This window comes from Triturus cristatus, chromosome 8 (genome assembly GCF_964204655.1).
Source record: "Triturus cristatus chromosome 8, aTriCri1.1, whole genome shotgun sequence".
Taxonomy (NCBI): domain Eukaryota; kingdom Metazoa; phylum Chordata; class Amphibia; order Caudata; family Salamandridae; genus Triturus; species Triturus cristatus.
The window spans coordinates 273,082,872-273,098,640 of NC_140591.1; the positions used below are offsets into that span (position 1 = coordinate 273,082,872).

Genomic DNA, 15,769 nt, shown 5'->3' on the forward strand with positions numbered 1-15,769 from the left:
TTATAGATTATGATGCATTTTTGTTTGAATTTTTAAAACGCTCCCTACCCGAACGAGTTACCAAATTGCTTTGCTGTTGTGTAGCACACAGAGTTTGGTGAAATTGCAGATTTCTTTCCCTGTCTTAATATGCTTAATTTTAATGTAAATGACACATATCACGCAACATATATTTCACTGGTCATCTGCATGAAAATTGTATGCGAGGGCCTGGCCTGTGTACACAAATCACTCAACATACGAGTGGGAGACTGGTTGAAGAAGAAGATATCTTGCAGCTGTGACGCACATCAGTTTCACAGTTCCTGTGACTCATGTTCTGGTCCTATGAATGGAAATATGAGAACACGAGTAACTGGAACGAAAGCAAAACTTCACAATATAAAATACTAAAGAGAGTTCGCTCCCATAAAACACACACAGTGCCTTGTCCGAGTAGCACATGACTTTGTCAGGTGTGCTTGGCATTGGAGATGTGCAGGATGGCCTGCTTGGGAGCTGCTGCTTCTGTGCTGTGCATGATGACCAGAGTTGTGCTTTAATTGTGGTAAGTGTTGCTGCCCTCGGGGTGATTGGTTTGAAAACATGTGAGACACAGCACACGTTGATGTGTTTGGCTGTAAGAGTAAAAGGTGTGTGTTTGGGGGTGACTAGGTGTTGTGCAGGATTGCTAGAGGGTGCTCATACTGAAACACTCTCAACTTGTAGCTGCACTTAGGCTAGTAGTTAAGGGGAGAAATGTGAGATAACTGCAATGTGCACATGCCCAGCATCCTCAAAGGAGATTTGGTTCCAGTTCTTGGTTGTATATAACTTTAGCTTCCATTCTGTCCTTGTGATGGCAAATGGTTCTTTCTAATGGATGGTGAAGTTCTTTCTTAATCATTTCCCTGAAGAGGCAGGTCTTAACTGCATTCATGAATTACAGGGGCCTTTTTAAAGGTGCATCTGGCGCAAACAAGGAAAATGCACTGCATTAAGATGAATGCGCTGCCCCTAGGGCAGCGCATCTATGTGGGAAAACAGAGCGGCTGCTTTGAAGCTGCTCCATGTATTACAGTACAGGCGACAACCCACTTGCACTTTAAAGGGTGATTAGAGATCCCTTGCAGGTGGGTGCAGTGAGTGACTGGACCCGCCTGCAAGGGGATGTCTGAGGGGGTCCCTTGCACCTCCATCCAGAGGGCTGCTATCAGGGGGCGCACTGACAGTGCACCACCTTTTTAGGTGGCGCACTGTCAATGCGCCTCCTGACAGCTTCTTTGCCTCTGCGCCCGTGTCTGTAATATGGCGCGAGCACAGAAGAAAAGAGATTCCCTCATTTGCATGGGGCCACGCCCCCATGCAAGAGAGGGAACGCCCTCTGATGTTAGTGCTGACACTTTATGTGTGCCAGCGTCATCAGTATTACAGAGGGGGACACATAAGCATCTGCTGCCTCTTCTGTAATACCAATGTGCCCCGGGGGCGGTCAAAGCGGGCCCAAACGTCTATTGCGCCTCTGGGGCACTCCGGGAATATGGCCCCTGATGGATGTGGATGTTGATCGTCTTTGCTGAGAGTGAGTTTATTAGTTTTAGTGTCTATACAGAGAAGGAGGTTTTTTCTTCCAAGTGGGAATCATCAGTCAGGCTGACAATCTAATATTGAGGGTTCTGTTCTGTTAGTATCTTTAAAAGCTTTTTCAAAGTGCCTTGAAAGAGGAGTATCTGGCCATGGATAGCCAGTGAAGGGCTTGGAGGGTCGTTGAGATGTGGTACCTCAGGCAAAGATGCAGGCGTTGTCTTCCATACTTGTTTTAGATTGTTTGCAGTCTTCAGTGGGCCACAAGGTACAGACTCCTTGCCTGGTCTAGGTAAGATATGACAAAAGTGATGGTGCCCTAGAACGTCCAATGAACATTCCAATGTTTGCTCACAGCAACAGCTGTTTCAACCCCTTTGTTTTACAAATTAGGGGCAGAATGTGCTAATAGCCTTAGAGCCCTCTGTAGCAGGCTCTACCGGCCAATAAAGGCCCGCTCCCTTGCTAAAGGCCTGAGCCGAAGGCCACTGAAAGGTTCTGAGTGACATCATATGGACAACAGTAATCTCATCCAGCATCTTAAATGAAATACATTTCTGTTATTCATAGTTACCTCATTTGCAATTTTATGTTATGTATGGCTACCCATTTCATCTCCGCTTGCTTTCATCAGTTGTGTTGGGGTAGAGAAATCATGGGGGAGTCGTAAGAAACGCACCTGCTTCCTAAGCATTCTATCTCTTTCACCTGGTGTCCTAACACTGATCGTCACATTCCCCCTCACATAAAAGGAAAAAGAAACCCAAAACACACCCGAGATCCTGCTGCTCTCCCACGCGTACCTAACATTAAAAGAAAAATGTGTGTCCTCCTCTCACACCAACTACCCTCTGTATAATTTATCCTTCCTGCCCCATTTTTTAAACAAATGGTGTCCTGCCAACCTTCTCACATCATACTCTGTTTGCTGACTTCCTCCCACTGCTGAAATATAGAAAAGTATTGCCTGCCCTCCTGCCACCCAACATCCTTGGTGCCTTACCTCCCCGCCAAAGGCAAGCTCTCAATGGACCAGAGAGCTGGTGCTCTGCTGTCAGGCTCTCTGAAAGCCATTATCAGTAAAAGTTTGGAATTCCAGTCATTGTGGGGCTACAGAAACCTGCAGCTGACAGGAAATGTGGAGGCTGGAGGAAGCATTGTGCTCTCCCCTCCCAGGCTGTCCATGTGTTGGAAAATGGTTCTGGTTCTCTCTTACTCATCTGCTGGAAATGAGCAGGTCTGCATTCCTGAATTCCAGATGGTTGTGGATGTTTCTCTTCTCTGCTGAGAGTGAGTTCAATCCTTTTGCTGTCTATACAGAGAAGGAAGTTCCACTGATTTACTTTTTTTCTTCTAAGGGGGAAGAAACATGATGAGATATGAGGGAGGCAGGAAAACCTGGGTCAGATGACTATCCGTCACTACGCTGCCTCACTCTGGTATCTGGTGATGCAGGCGAGGTAGGGAACACAAGGGGAGTTTTCACTTCCCCTCATGACATAGCAACAAGGGAAAACAAATTTTGTCTATCCCGAGCCCTACCCTCTTTAACCCATACATCGGCCTGCTGGCTGATATTATGGATAACTACAAGATTTCTATGGTTCATACCCCGACGACACCCAGCTTGTGGTGACCCTTGCGCAAGACTCGGGTGAATCAGCGTCACAGTTCTCCTCCTATCTCAATGATCTGGCCTCATGGATGTCAAACAACTGCCTAAAATTGAATGGCAGTAAGACGGAGGTCATGATCATTGGGAAATCTTGCTCCATATGGGGTTCAGCCTGGTGGCCCCAGAGATTGGGGCCTATCCCTATGCCCAAAACAGAGGTGAAGACTCGGGGAGTGTGGCTCGATCCAAAACTTACCTTCGAGTCCCAAACCAGAAAAGTAGCAGGAAGATGCTTTGGCACCCTCAAGATGCTAAACAAAACCTTGGACATTCTTCCCGTATCAGCAAGGAAAACCGTAGTCCACACCTTGGTGACCTCGCAACTGGATTACGGGAATGTCCTATATCTGGGTGCGGCCAAACGCTGCCTGCGTCACCTCCAAAAAATTAAAAATGCAGCAGCATGTCTTGTTCTAAATCTTCCAAGACGCGTCTCTATGACGAAAGCCCTTGACTCCCTTCACTGGCTGCCAAATGGAAAGAGAATTATTTTCAAAGCCCTGTGTTTCTGTCACCGGAGCATGCAGGGGAAAGTCCCCAGCTATCTGCATGATTTTCTTACTCCTCACAGTCCCAGTCAGCAGTTAAGATCGACAGGAGTGCACCTACTCAAAGTACCTAGGATAAAAACGGCAAGGATGGGAGCACGCTCATTTGGCTACCTAGCGGCCAAAAACTGGAACACACTCCCACCTCTGCCTCGTGCAGAGAAATCTGAGCCCATTTTTCGTAAAGGTCTGAAAACCTGGATATATCAACTCTAGTTCGGTCTCCTTCCACTCCAGCTGATACGCTTTTAGCGCGGGGATACACCTATAGGGGTAGCCAGGCGCTCTATAAATGACCTATTATTATTATTATTGTTGCTACCTCATAGTAGTGAATAACAAGACTCAGACTCTGGCATTCACACTAATGTCCTGATTACTTACTGGTAACCTTCATTGCTCCTAATCTTCCATCTTCCAATCCTTACAACTTGCGGCTACCATGCCTCCCAGAGACAGTAGCACTGGGGCTGTAAACTGAGAAGAAAGCTTAATAGTAAAGCTTACTTAAAGAAAGCCTTTCTTCCTTGTCCATAATCCAACCTCACCTATTCCCTAGATGTCCAACCCAGCCCCTCTAAACACACTTCAATGCCAAGATAATAGAAAAGCCAGGTAAGGTCTTAGGTATCTAAGAGGAGGAAGGTGTAGGGAGGGAGGGCTATAAGAGGTCTGGGATACAGAAAACTAGGATGGCGATTATGCTGAGTAAACACAATATTACCTCTGCGTCCAACTTCCTCGTCCCAGTGCATGTACATTTGAGACTATACAAAGCATAAATGTCAGCACAACGACCAGAGGAACCTGCTGATAAAATGAATTAACATCATATACCTGTATCATGTAACACCTCAGAACTAAATGTACTACTACCAGATTCAAAAAGTCAAGATGTTAGTGTGAAGCAAAGGTATGTGCATGAGTCTAAGTGACAGCTGTTCAAAACTCAGTCAAGGAAACCCCACTGACATGGACCTAACAAGCTATAATGCCCCGGGTAGATATACTCTGCATTGTCTCTAGAACAGACTTTCTAATGAAGAACAAACCAGAAAAATTGACAACCTAGCTCAATGACTGAATGTATCAGTAGTTGGCTTTCCATTGCAAAAGGCAGAACTGAAAAACACAGATATGGATTTTGACGACTAAAAATCCTTTGTTCAGTCCAGATAAATGAACAAATACTCACTAAACATCTAAGGAATGAAGAGTACCCAAATCATTCTCTTCTCAGAATGAAAAACTAGTAACACAATGTCCTGAGAAACATAGAATTCTGAAGAAATCTTGCGAGTGAACCTAGGACCATGCTACAACATTACTCTGTCAGGTAAAATTTTAAGGTGGGGGAGAAACCACCAAAGATCCAACTTCGTCAACCTATCTGCTGAAGTGATAGCCACCAGAAAAACAACTCTAGCTATGAGCCAGCACAAAGGGGAAGAAGATAAAGGCTGAAATGGTGGATCCTGCAAACCCCACAGAACTGTCGCTAGATCCCAGTGGAAAATAGGGAAATGAATCAAAGGCATTGGTTGTGGATAATCTTAATGAGTGACATAGCCAAGGGAGTCACCAAAGAAAAGTAACCCTTCATTTTATGAAAACACAAATGGGCTCATAATGAAGAAGGAGTTCAATCTTTAAGAAAACTATCCCTAAGGAAATCCATAGTGATGTAGTGGTCACAAGAGTGAGGAGGAAGTATGTGCTTATTACACCAAGTTTCAAAATGAGTCTATTTCTTAACAAAACACGCCACTGTAGAAGGCTGGTTACATTTACCTACTTCTCTATAGCAACCCTTCTACTGGAGCCCCACCCCTTAACCTCCAAGGCATGGGACAATCTAAATATATAAAGAATCTGATAGGTCAGAGGTGGAGAATGCAGAGAAGAAGAACACAGAAGAAGATGAAAGACGGAAGAGATGGCTAACTGGACGATGACTAGAAACCAAGGCAGAAGTGATCAATATGGGTCAATCAGGTTACTGCTTCCCCCTGAACTTTCTCCAGCACCTGTTGGAGGAGGAGAATTAGCAGGAAGAAGCATAAAGAAGCCCCCAAGGCCAGACCAGGGACACATATCATACTCTCTCCATGCTGCTGGACACCACGAGTCTCAACATAATAGGTAGGGAGAAGGGTCTAGCCAGTAACGACCTAGCTGGCTCAATAACATTTGAAACATTTCCTAAGATAGGCGGTGGGGCACTGAGGAAGGAAACCCTCTTCTGAGATTGTCCACCAGTGGTTCCACCTCGGCCAGTTTTTACCGACCTGGCCAGTGTTCTATGGAGGCAGGAAAAAAATATGGCAATCCTATTGTTTTCCTCTAATTTATTCTTCCCTGTAAAGTAGGAAGCTTCTAGAGACAGAAGATTTATCGCTGCTTAGGAACAAAGCACTTGACCATCCTGGGCCGGAACACCAATCTTGCCCCCAACTTCCTTGTCAATTGATATATATCTTTTCTAGCTGGTTGTCAGTACGAACCAGGACTAACGAACTCAGGAGGTGAGGAGCAAACCTGTGAAAGGCCAGAAGAACTGCTGAGTGATCCCTTCAATTTGAGGAGTGAGTCGTTTCTAACAACAACTTGAGATTCCCCAAGGTAGCTTCTCAAACCCAAAGACTGAAATTAGTGGTAAGGACAACAGGGACTGGAAAGCTTGGGCTGGACTCTTTTTTTTATATTTTCTGGTATCAGCCACTATTGCAGAACTTTAGCTACACTCTGGGAATCTGGTGTAGGAGTCCCGCGGTCTACAGATTCAGGAAACCAAGGAGAGAGGAGGTTTACAACCAAGGTATAATATGAAACCTTGACCATGAAACAAGAGTTGATGTGGCAGTTTTCAGCCCCTGATCCATATGCTGGTGAGTCTGCCTGTTGAGACAGTAGTGACTTTGGGCTGAATTTTAGCCTAAGTCTTCCATTCTGCGACAGAAATATAGACTCCCGAACAGTCCTGTACAGAGCTCCAGTGAATTGCACTTCCTATGCTGGAATCAGACGAGACCCTGGACTGTAAAAGAAACCCCAGCACCACCAGGCAGTTGCAGAATCTCTGTGTATTGGATACCGCTTTGTAGAAGGAGAAGAAATTACCAATCATACAAGTAAGGAAAGATAAGAATACCTGGTGGCTGAAAGGAAGCCACAAAAGGAGCCAGTAGCTTTGTCAATCCTCTTGGAAGTGAAGCAAGTCTGAATGGGAGGACACAGAACTGGTAATAATGTCTCCCTACAGCGAATCTCAGAAGCTTCTGGCAGCTGGGATGAACTGGAATGCGAAAACAAGCGTCTTTTAAATGAATAGTCATTATGAAGCCTCCCATAAATTCCAGTGGAATAAGAGTAATCATCTTGAAATGACTGATTTTACAAACCTGTCCTCTTGCTCTCTAATACAGATCGCACAAAAAACTCTATCTGGTTTTGGAACCAAAAACTGGAGAGAGTAGTCCCTGAGGCCCTTTTGTGAAAAAGAAGGACACGAATGATGGTGCTGCGGCAAGAAGAGAATCAACCCTTTTCAGCGGAGCTTTGCACCTTATGGGAAAATACAGAACAGGAGTGACATGGAGAGAAGGTTGTTTTGGAGATGAAGAAAGTAGAAAGATCAGTCTTAAGTTTACCCTTCCCACCGCAGTGGTATTGATGAGTGTTTCAGGGAACTCAGGATTCTATGTGTGTTTTTTAAAGTGTATTTCAAGAGGTTGTTTGGGTGAAGCATTTTGTCGGAATTGGGACCAAGTGAAAATAGCGTTTGTGAGGGGGGGAGGGTCAGTGGCTGCCACAATGAGATAGAAGCCGTGAGCGGAATGGAGAAGTAGAGCATACCTAGAGGCGAACAGTATGTTTAGTGGTTGTGTGGTCTCAGAGGGGATTTTTGAAAGTAAACAAGTTTAGACCGCAGGCACAGTCCACTGAGGGTTCTGCAAATAGGAATAACCCAATTTAGACTCAAAGTGAACCACTCATGAATTTAGTTGGGGAATATCAAACTAGAGAGTTACAATGATATTACTACCTGTGGTAAGAGTAGTCAGTAGGGTGTATTAAAGGTGAACAAATATCTAATATCACATAACTATGGGAAGCAATTTTTGTGATTCAAATTATTAGCACTGCTTGTGTTGTGGTAAATAAAAATAAATATTACCGGACTGAATTTCATGCGGAATCTTAAATTAAAGTAAATAGCTCAAAATAACAAGAGGCAGAATCCGTGGTATAAGAGGTTTTCTAATGGGCTTTATTCCATTCAAAATGGCCGACTCGAGTCGCGGCCCTCAGGTTCCGTCACCACGAAGGTTCAGGAAGTGAAGTACAATAATTCATTAACAGACATGTATTTTTATAATAAGTGCATTACAATGAAACGAATGTAGAAGGCGTAACATTTGATAAGAAAAGTGACAAAACAGTGACATAATCGAAACTAGGCGTAATAAGGAATAAAAGAAACATGATTGGTTAGAATTATCAGACATAGGTGGATCTATAAGATAATACTTGGCATAGATGCGCGCGCGGCAGCATGACGTGTAATTGACGTGCAACTAGGGGGTGAAGGGGACTTGACATTTAGCTCTACATGTGGAGACGAGAAGTCTGGGGTCAAGTCAACCTAATCCCAAATCATATCTAACATCCTATGTTTAAAGAACTATGTTATCCACAAGGAAGAACTCTCGGACAGAATCTATTCTATACTGACTGTGTGCGTGTACAAGCGTCTAAGTGTCTATATGAGAAGCGAGGGATAGAAAACTTTCCATGGCAACAGGGCTATGAATCACTTGCAGGAGGACGGAAAGGCTGAGTCCTTTGCTTGTGAGCTAAAGGAAATGTTTACCTAAATCACTGGACAGGAATGCATCGGCTGAAGAGTAAAATAGATAATTCGAAGGTGAAATACAACTTCTTGGCAGACAGGCGAAAACTGGCCGAGGCAGTCACCGTTAGCTGCACAGGGAGTAGGACAAAGTTCATGGATACAGATGCGAGCTCAAGCTGAAGCTGTCAAAGACAGAGAGCAGGGAAAGGCTTTGAGGACAGAATCGGGCCTACTTGCCTGAACTGTAAAAATGAAGTAACTTAGCCATATAAAGTCGGTGGCCTTTCATACTTAGGAATCGAATATCCAGCCCATTGATGGCGGATCTGACAGAGAACATGTCGACGGTAGACACACATATGTTTGCGTCTTAGAAACTGGAACTGGAGGGAACATACATGTACTTGTAACATGCATATAGAACCGTTGGGGTCCAAGATAGGGGACATAACTGATCAGGAAAATCCACATTTCCACATTCCCTCCTTGTCCCCTTCTTGCCCTTCACGAGACATCAATCTTCATCATTCCATTGATTTGCTCATGGAGCATCATTTCTTCTTCCTTCTTCTTCCGGTATTTTGAACGAAAACCTTGATGTGGAATACACGATGTGGCACACAGACCACAAATCGCTGGTCCACATTGTAGGCATAAACAACAACTGAAGAGCATAAGAAGGCCAATACCTAGGAAGGATAGAACTCTCCATCCCCAGGCTGATATCACACTCCAAAACCACCCGGACCACGTCCAAGTGCCTGGATTCTCGTGTATCTGGCTTACAATCTTATGAAGGCGTGTTATAGCTTTATATACAGATGGCGAATTTTCTGGTATGAATATGCAGCAGCTGGATCCGATGACCCTGCAAGCTCCGCCCCTATCGGCCAGGATGACGTCAAGGACAAGACGATTCTGGAGAACAACAATTCTCATCACTGATTGTTCCTCTGTCAGATTGCCTAGGGCGGCTATAGTCTCGTTTACTACAGCTTCAAGAGTCTTGGTGAGTCTGCGTATCAGCTTACTATTTGATATTGTACCTATATAGGGAAAGATACCTTTATTGAAATCTACATACTTGTCCCATGCTGTTTCAGTATAATCGACAACTGGGAGATCTCTTTGCTCTCTATTGTGTACTAAATGAACATTTCGATAATAATCAGGGGGAGCTAGGAAAACAGGTGGCAAAAGGAATGCTATGTAACAGGTACCATCCCAATCTAGAGGCAGACGCATATATGCCGTCTGACCACATATAAAGTAAGAATGGCGAGAAGCTCTAAATGAAGATTTACCTTGATCACTATATTCTACTGTAGTAACGCATTGGCTATGGCCCATGTGTATGGAACCAACTTTTCTTACACATAATTCACCCTTAACTGGAAATACTGACATAGTGGGCAGAATTAGTTCAACTTCGGATTTGACATTCAAAATCATAAGATTAGGCGTAAAATTACCTAATTTATACACTTCATTTTCTAAATCAGTTCCTGTTCTACTGGGGTAACCCTCCTTATTAGGGTGACAGACTTTGAATAAAACTAGATTCAGATTTCCCCATATCCAATGTTGTTGATAAACTGCTGTGTCTGGGTCTATGGAATTTAATAAACTAAACCATGCTCCACAGGAGCCATTGTGTGTGAACGGATGTGGAAAGAAAGGCAGAACTCCTTTGTTATTCTGATAGGGAGGGAGTCGGCCACACACCCAACAATTGGTGGCATTACTAGTCTGATGGGAATGATGTAACATACTAATGAATGTGTTATTACGCAGCGCAAGTCTATAGGACAACTCATGTGGCGGTAGGTCACTAAAAGAGTGTTCATCAGTTATATTGAAAACACGTTTAGAATCAGGATAATACATATGCAACAATATACTTGCAGTAACTATTAAAAAACTCAAGAAAAACAAAATTAATAAAGTCACAATACAGTGGCTACGCAGTGATTTACAATACGCCTGTCGTTTCAACATTTCTCGGGTATTTTCTCTACTCAGGTCCAAGGGATACATGTCGGAGACAATTCAACCGCTTCACCTTGGAGAGGACTTAAACAATCAAATTGCTCGACTGTTTGGGCCTAAGCTTTAATTTATAGCACTGAGAGTCATTCTTTTCAACAAAAGGAAGTTTTGAATCAGTCTGTGAGGGAGTGCAGGGCACAGTGTCTATATCTGAAGGTAGTCCATGGAATTTTTTGACGTGACTTGAATGAATCCACCCTTTACGTCCCTCGATCTTCACGGCTGTTCTTGTGGTCAACAGGACCAACTTCGGTGCTTTCCACCTGGGCTCCAATTGACTTTTCCTGTCGAAATTTCTCACAAAGACAAGATTACCCGGAACAATGTCATGGGGTTTCGCCTCAGTGTTGTCGGGAAAGGCTGCAGCTACCTGTGAACGAGAAGATTGTAGTGCAGACATCAAGGAAGCCAAGTAATCTGTCAGCATGTTACAGTCAATGTCAGTTATTTTGCGTGGTATAGGCGTCCCCCACATATTCGGTGGTCTACCAAAGATCACCTCATACGGGGATAGCCCTGTTCTAGAGTGTGCTACCATTCTCATATAAAAGAGTGCAACTGGTAATGCTACTATCCAGTCGACACCTTTCTCTCTACATATTTTGGACAGTCTGATTTTCAGTGTCTGGTTATGTCTTTCTACGAGACCTGCTGCCTCGGGGTGTCGGACACAGTGGAATTTCCACTGATATCCCAACAAGAGTGAGACATGTTTCATTAATTCGGATGAGAAAGGCTGACCGTTATCTGAATATACAACACGTGGTAAACCGTACCGTGGGAAGAATTCTCGAACTAGCTGCTTGGCAGTAGTCGGGGCAGTGTAATCTGATACGGGATACGCCTCTGTCCAACGGGAGAGAGCGCAGACAACTACGAGGACATATTTGAATCCTCGACAACGTTCCATCTGAATATAATCCATCTGGAGGACTTCAAAAGGATGGTCAGGAGGCTGAAATCCACCCTGCTCTACGGGAACACTCTTTCCTGGATTAAACTGACAACATATCATACAGGTACGAACTTTTTGTTTAGCTGCTGCTCGTAAATGTTTGTTGAACCAAATGTGCTGAATGCTGTCTAGCATAGCCTTCTCTCCTAAATGTGCTGGGCTGTGAACTGTAGCTATAATGGCTTGAACCATGGAATCAGGGAGAAACCATACAGATTTCTCCTTTGTCATCCACCCTTGATCTGTCTGGATCCCTCCTAGTTCAGTCCACTTCTTTATTTCTTCTGCTGTGGCATGTGTCTGTATGTCAATTACATCAAGTGCGGGATCCTTAATTGTCATACACTGTGTTGGTGTCTGAACTATTGGCTTTGTCATGTCTAATGTGCGATTCTGAGCAGTCTGTTTAGCTGTTCTGTCAGCTAAATCATTGCCTTGAGAAATGGTATCAGTAACCTTCGTGTGTGCTTTACATTTCATAATCGATATAGCAGTGGGTAGATGTATTGCGTCTAACAAAGCATGAATGAGGGGTCCGTGCTGAATGTGGGCACCATGGGACGTTAAATAACCTCTCTCTCGCCACAGCACGCCGAAGTCGTGTACAACTCCGAATGCATAACGTGAGTCAGTGTATACATTAACTTTCTTATTTGTGGCTTGAATACAGGCTTGCGTTAGAGCAATGAGTTCTGCTGCTTGGGCTGACAAAGTATCTATACAATTTGTTTCAATAACTTCAGTGTCTGTTGTGACTGCATACGCGGCCACTAAATCTCCTGTACTTGCTCTCATGCATGATCCGTCTACATACAACGTCAGGTCTGGATCTAACAATGGAACGTCTGTCAAGTCTTGTCTAGGTTTCGTCTTTATTTCAATGATTTCAACACAATCATGAGCTAGTGGGTCTGTTCCAATTACAGGTAATAGTGTAGCAGGATTCAATGTATTACACCGTCGGATCTCTATGTGTGGTTGAAACAATGTCAGTTCATAACCGGTAAGTCTTGCTATGGTCAAGTGTTGTGTTTGTGTTCGGTTCACAAGAACCTCTACTGCATGTGGTACTTGAACTGTCAATGGGTGTCCTAATACTATGGCATCGCTTTGTCTGATTGCTAAAGCTGTCGCTGCCACTGATTTCAGGCATGCAGGCAAAGCCTGAGCTACGGGATCTAATGTACTGGAAAAATAAGCACATGGCTTGCATGATCCTGCTTGATCCTGAGTGAGTACTGACAAGGCAGTACCTTCGCGTTCTGTAACAAAGAGTGTAAAATGTTTGCTATAACATGGCGTTGCTAAAACAGGTGCTTGACATAAAGCTTCCTTTAGGCTTTCAAAAGCTTGTGTATGTTCCTGAGTCCAAGGGAGAACAGTCGATGTGGCTGCCTCCTGTGTGGTTAACTGAATAAGTGGTTTTGCTAGAAATGCGTACTGAGGGATCCACTGCCTACAATATGAAGTGAGGCCTATGAAAGCTCGCACCTCCTTTTGTGTCTGGGGTATTGACATGTTAGCAATTAACTGAATGCGATCTGGTGTAAGCTGCCTTCCCTCCTTGGACAGCGAGTGACCAAGATAAATAACTCGCTGAACACAGAATTGCAGCTTAGAAGGGGACACCTTGTGCCCCTTGTCGGCTAGGAAATGTAAAACTGTCAGAGAAGCTTTTTCACATTCTGGCTCGCTTCTTGCGGTGATCAGCAGATCATCGACATATTGAAGCAGTGCAGTATTGACTGGCATGTGGATACTGTCAAGTTCTCTTTTCAGTGCTTGGCTGTAGATGCTGGGGCTTTCTGTAAATCCTTGGGGAGCGCGTGAGAATTTAAAACTGCGCCCATTTAAACTGAATCCGAACAAGTATTGGCTTTCCGGATCTATTGGGACGCTGAAAAAGGCATTCTTGAGATCGATTACAGTAAAGAATGTTGCTTCGGAATCAATTGCTGTCAACAATGATGATATATCAGGGACCACAGGGAATTGTGGTACAATACACTTGTTTAGTTCACGCAAATCAATAACCAATCGGTATACTGGCGGAGCAGTAGGATCAGTTCGTTTAAGAATCGGAATTATCGGTGAATTACATACATTGGAGTCTGTTTCTACAACTACTCCCTGGGCAATTAGCTCATCAATGATTTTCAACAAAGCCACTACAGCATCATGCGGTAACTTGTATTGTCGCATTCGTGGTAGTACCACTCCTGCTTTCAATGTAACTCGATAGGGTGTAATGTTCATGCAGCCAACATCCGTAGGGCCTTGTGCCCATAGATGTACTGGTAAAGTCTGTAGTCGGGGATCCATGTCTCTAGACACATAGTGACCTTTAAAATCACGCAAAAACAACCTTACTCCTTCCGGAGAACAACATATTATGGCTCCTAGTGCTTTCAGAGTCTTAATTCCTAACAGATTTTCTGGGCATGATTTAGTAAGCAATAAATCTGTAGTTCGTGTCAAAGGTCCTATTGTAAGTGGTAGAGGCTGTGATACTTCATTAACAATAGGTTTTCCTGAAAAACCAAGGGAAACATTTTGAGAGCCTGAGAGGGGTGCCCCTGGAACTTCACTACGTTTTATGGTTGTTCGACTTGCCCCTGTATCGAGTAAGAATTTTCTATCTTGACCTAATAATTCACTATGTACATAAGGTCCTTCTTGATCTACAGGAATCTCGATAAGCGGTAAGTCGACTTCCCTCTCTAGGCTGGTTCATGCGTAGCGCTGATACTCAGGGTATTCATACTGTGCAGTCTGATACATTTGTCGTGTTGTGGTTTGTGTGGCAGTAGCAGGCAACGGTGGTGCAGCTGGCACAAACTGTATGGGTTGCTGTGAGGCTGGCATAGACTGTTGCTGAACTGGCATGGACTGTCCATGCTGCATAGCTCCTTGTTCATTCTGATCTTGTCTAACTAATCGTGGTCTCTCTTTTGCAATACCTGTAGCTATATTACGTTTCAGGACTTGACAATCATGTACATAATGGCCTAGTTGTTTACAGTAATTGCAGGTTCCTTTTACAGGAACTGCAGAATCACCAGAATGTGTCACACCCTTTTTGTGACCATCTGCTGGTACTGTCTGAGAAACTAGCATTTTCATTTTTGTATCCTTCATGCGTCTATGCTCGTGTTCTTGTTCATCCCTAATTCTATTGTGATGATACTGTAACATTTGTAGCATTTGCGACGGAGTGTTACTTTGCCAGGTACTCTCGAATTTCAATATTCTATTCTTCACTGGAGGCAATGCATTTTCCACCAATTTTGTCACAAATAAATGTGGATATGAGTCACTACTTGCTTTTATACCACTATTTATACCAAAACATTTTTCAAATCGAGCATAATAATCGCTTGTGTCTTCATCTTGCTTTTGTTTGCAGGCTGTGATTGCACCCCAATCTTCCTTTTTTGTAGTTAATAAACGTGGCAGTACCTGTACTAGTAAACCTGGTAACAGTTTAACTTTATCCCCGAGCCCTGAACCTGCAGCTCGGCTCCTTTCTTCCTCTGCTAATGCTGTCCAGTCTATCTTTTGGTCTCCCACTTCCCACTCTTTTTCTTTCAGTTTTTCATATATGCCAGCAGGCAAAAGCACCTTTAATATCGTCATAATATCAGGAAAGGTGTACTCTCCCATCAGTAACATGTCTTTAATTTCTCGGTGGAAACCCGCTGGGTCTTTGTCATGACTAGGTACTACTTTCTTCATTTCTAATAATTCCATTTTTGATATGGGTGTGTAAACAAATACACGGTGAAACTCATTGTCTTCGCCTTTTATTGGGTGCACTTCTCGTAAAGGATTTTGTCTATCCATATAGTACGGCGTTCTTTCTCTGTGGGGCAGCGAGAGAGAATCCGGACTTACAAAAAGGACGTACTGCTTACGTGACACTAATATCTCTTTAATTAGCTTATTACTAGAACCTCTCCATCTGTTTGTGAGTAGTTCCGTTAATATATCAGGTAAAGGACCAGGGTCAGCATGTTGGCTCTTATATAATATGAGAAGTTGCTGAATCATATAGATTCCAGCTAAGCGTTGTTCATCTGTACTGAGGTTGAGAAACGTGTGTGCTACGGTCTCATCACCGTATT

At 43.7% G+C, this 15,769-nt stretch overlaps 1 protein-coding gene across 4 annotated transcripts in view; it reads left to right on the forward strand.

The window, feature by feature from the left end:
- Nucleotides 1-15,769, forward strand: part of ELMOD1 (ELMO domain containing 1) — a 521,431-nt gene that overhangs the window by 360,020 nt on the left and 145,642 nt on the right. The gene's annotated exons all lie outside the window — the stretch shown is intronic.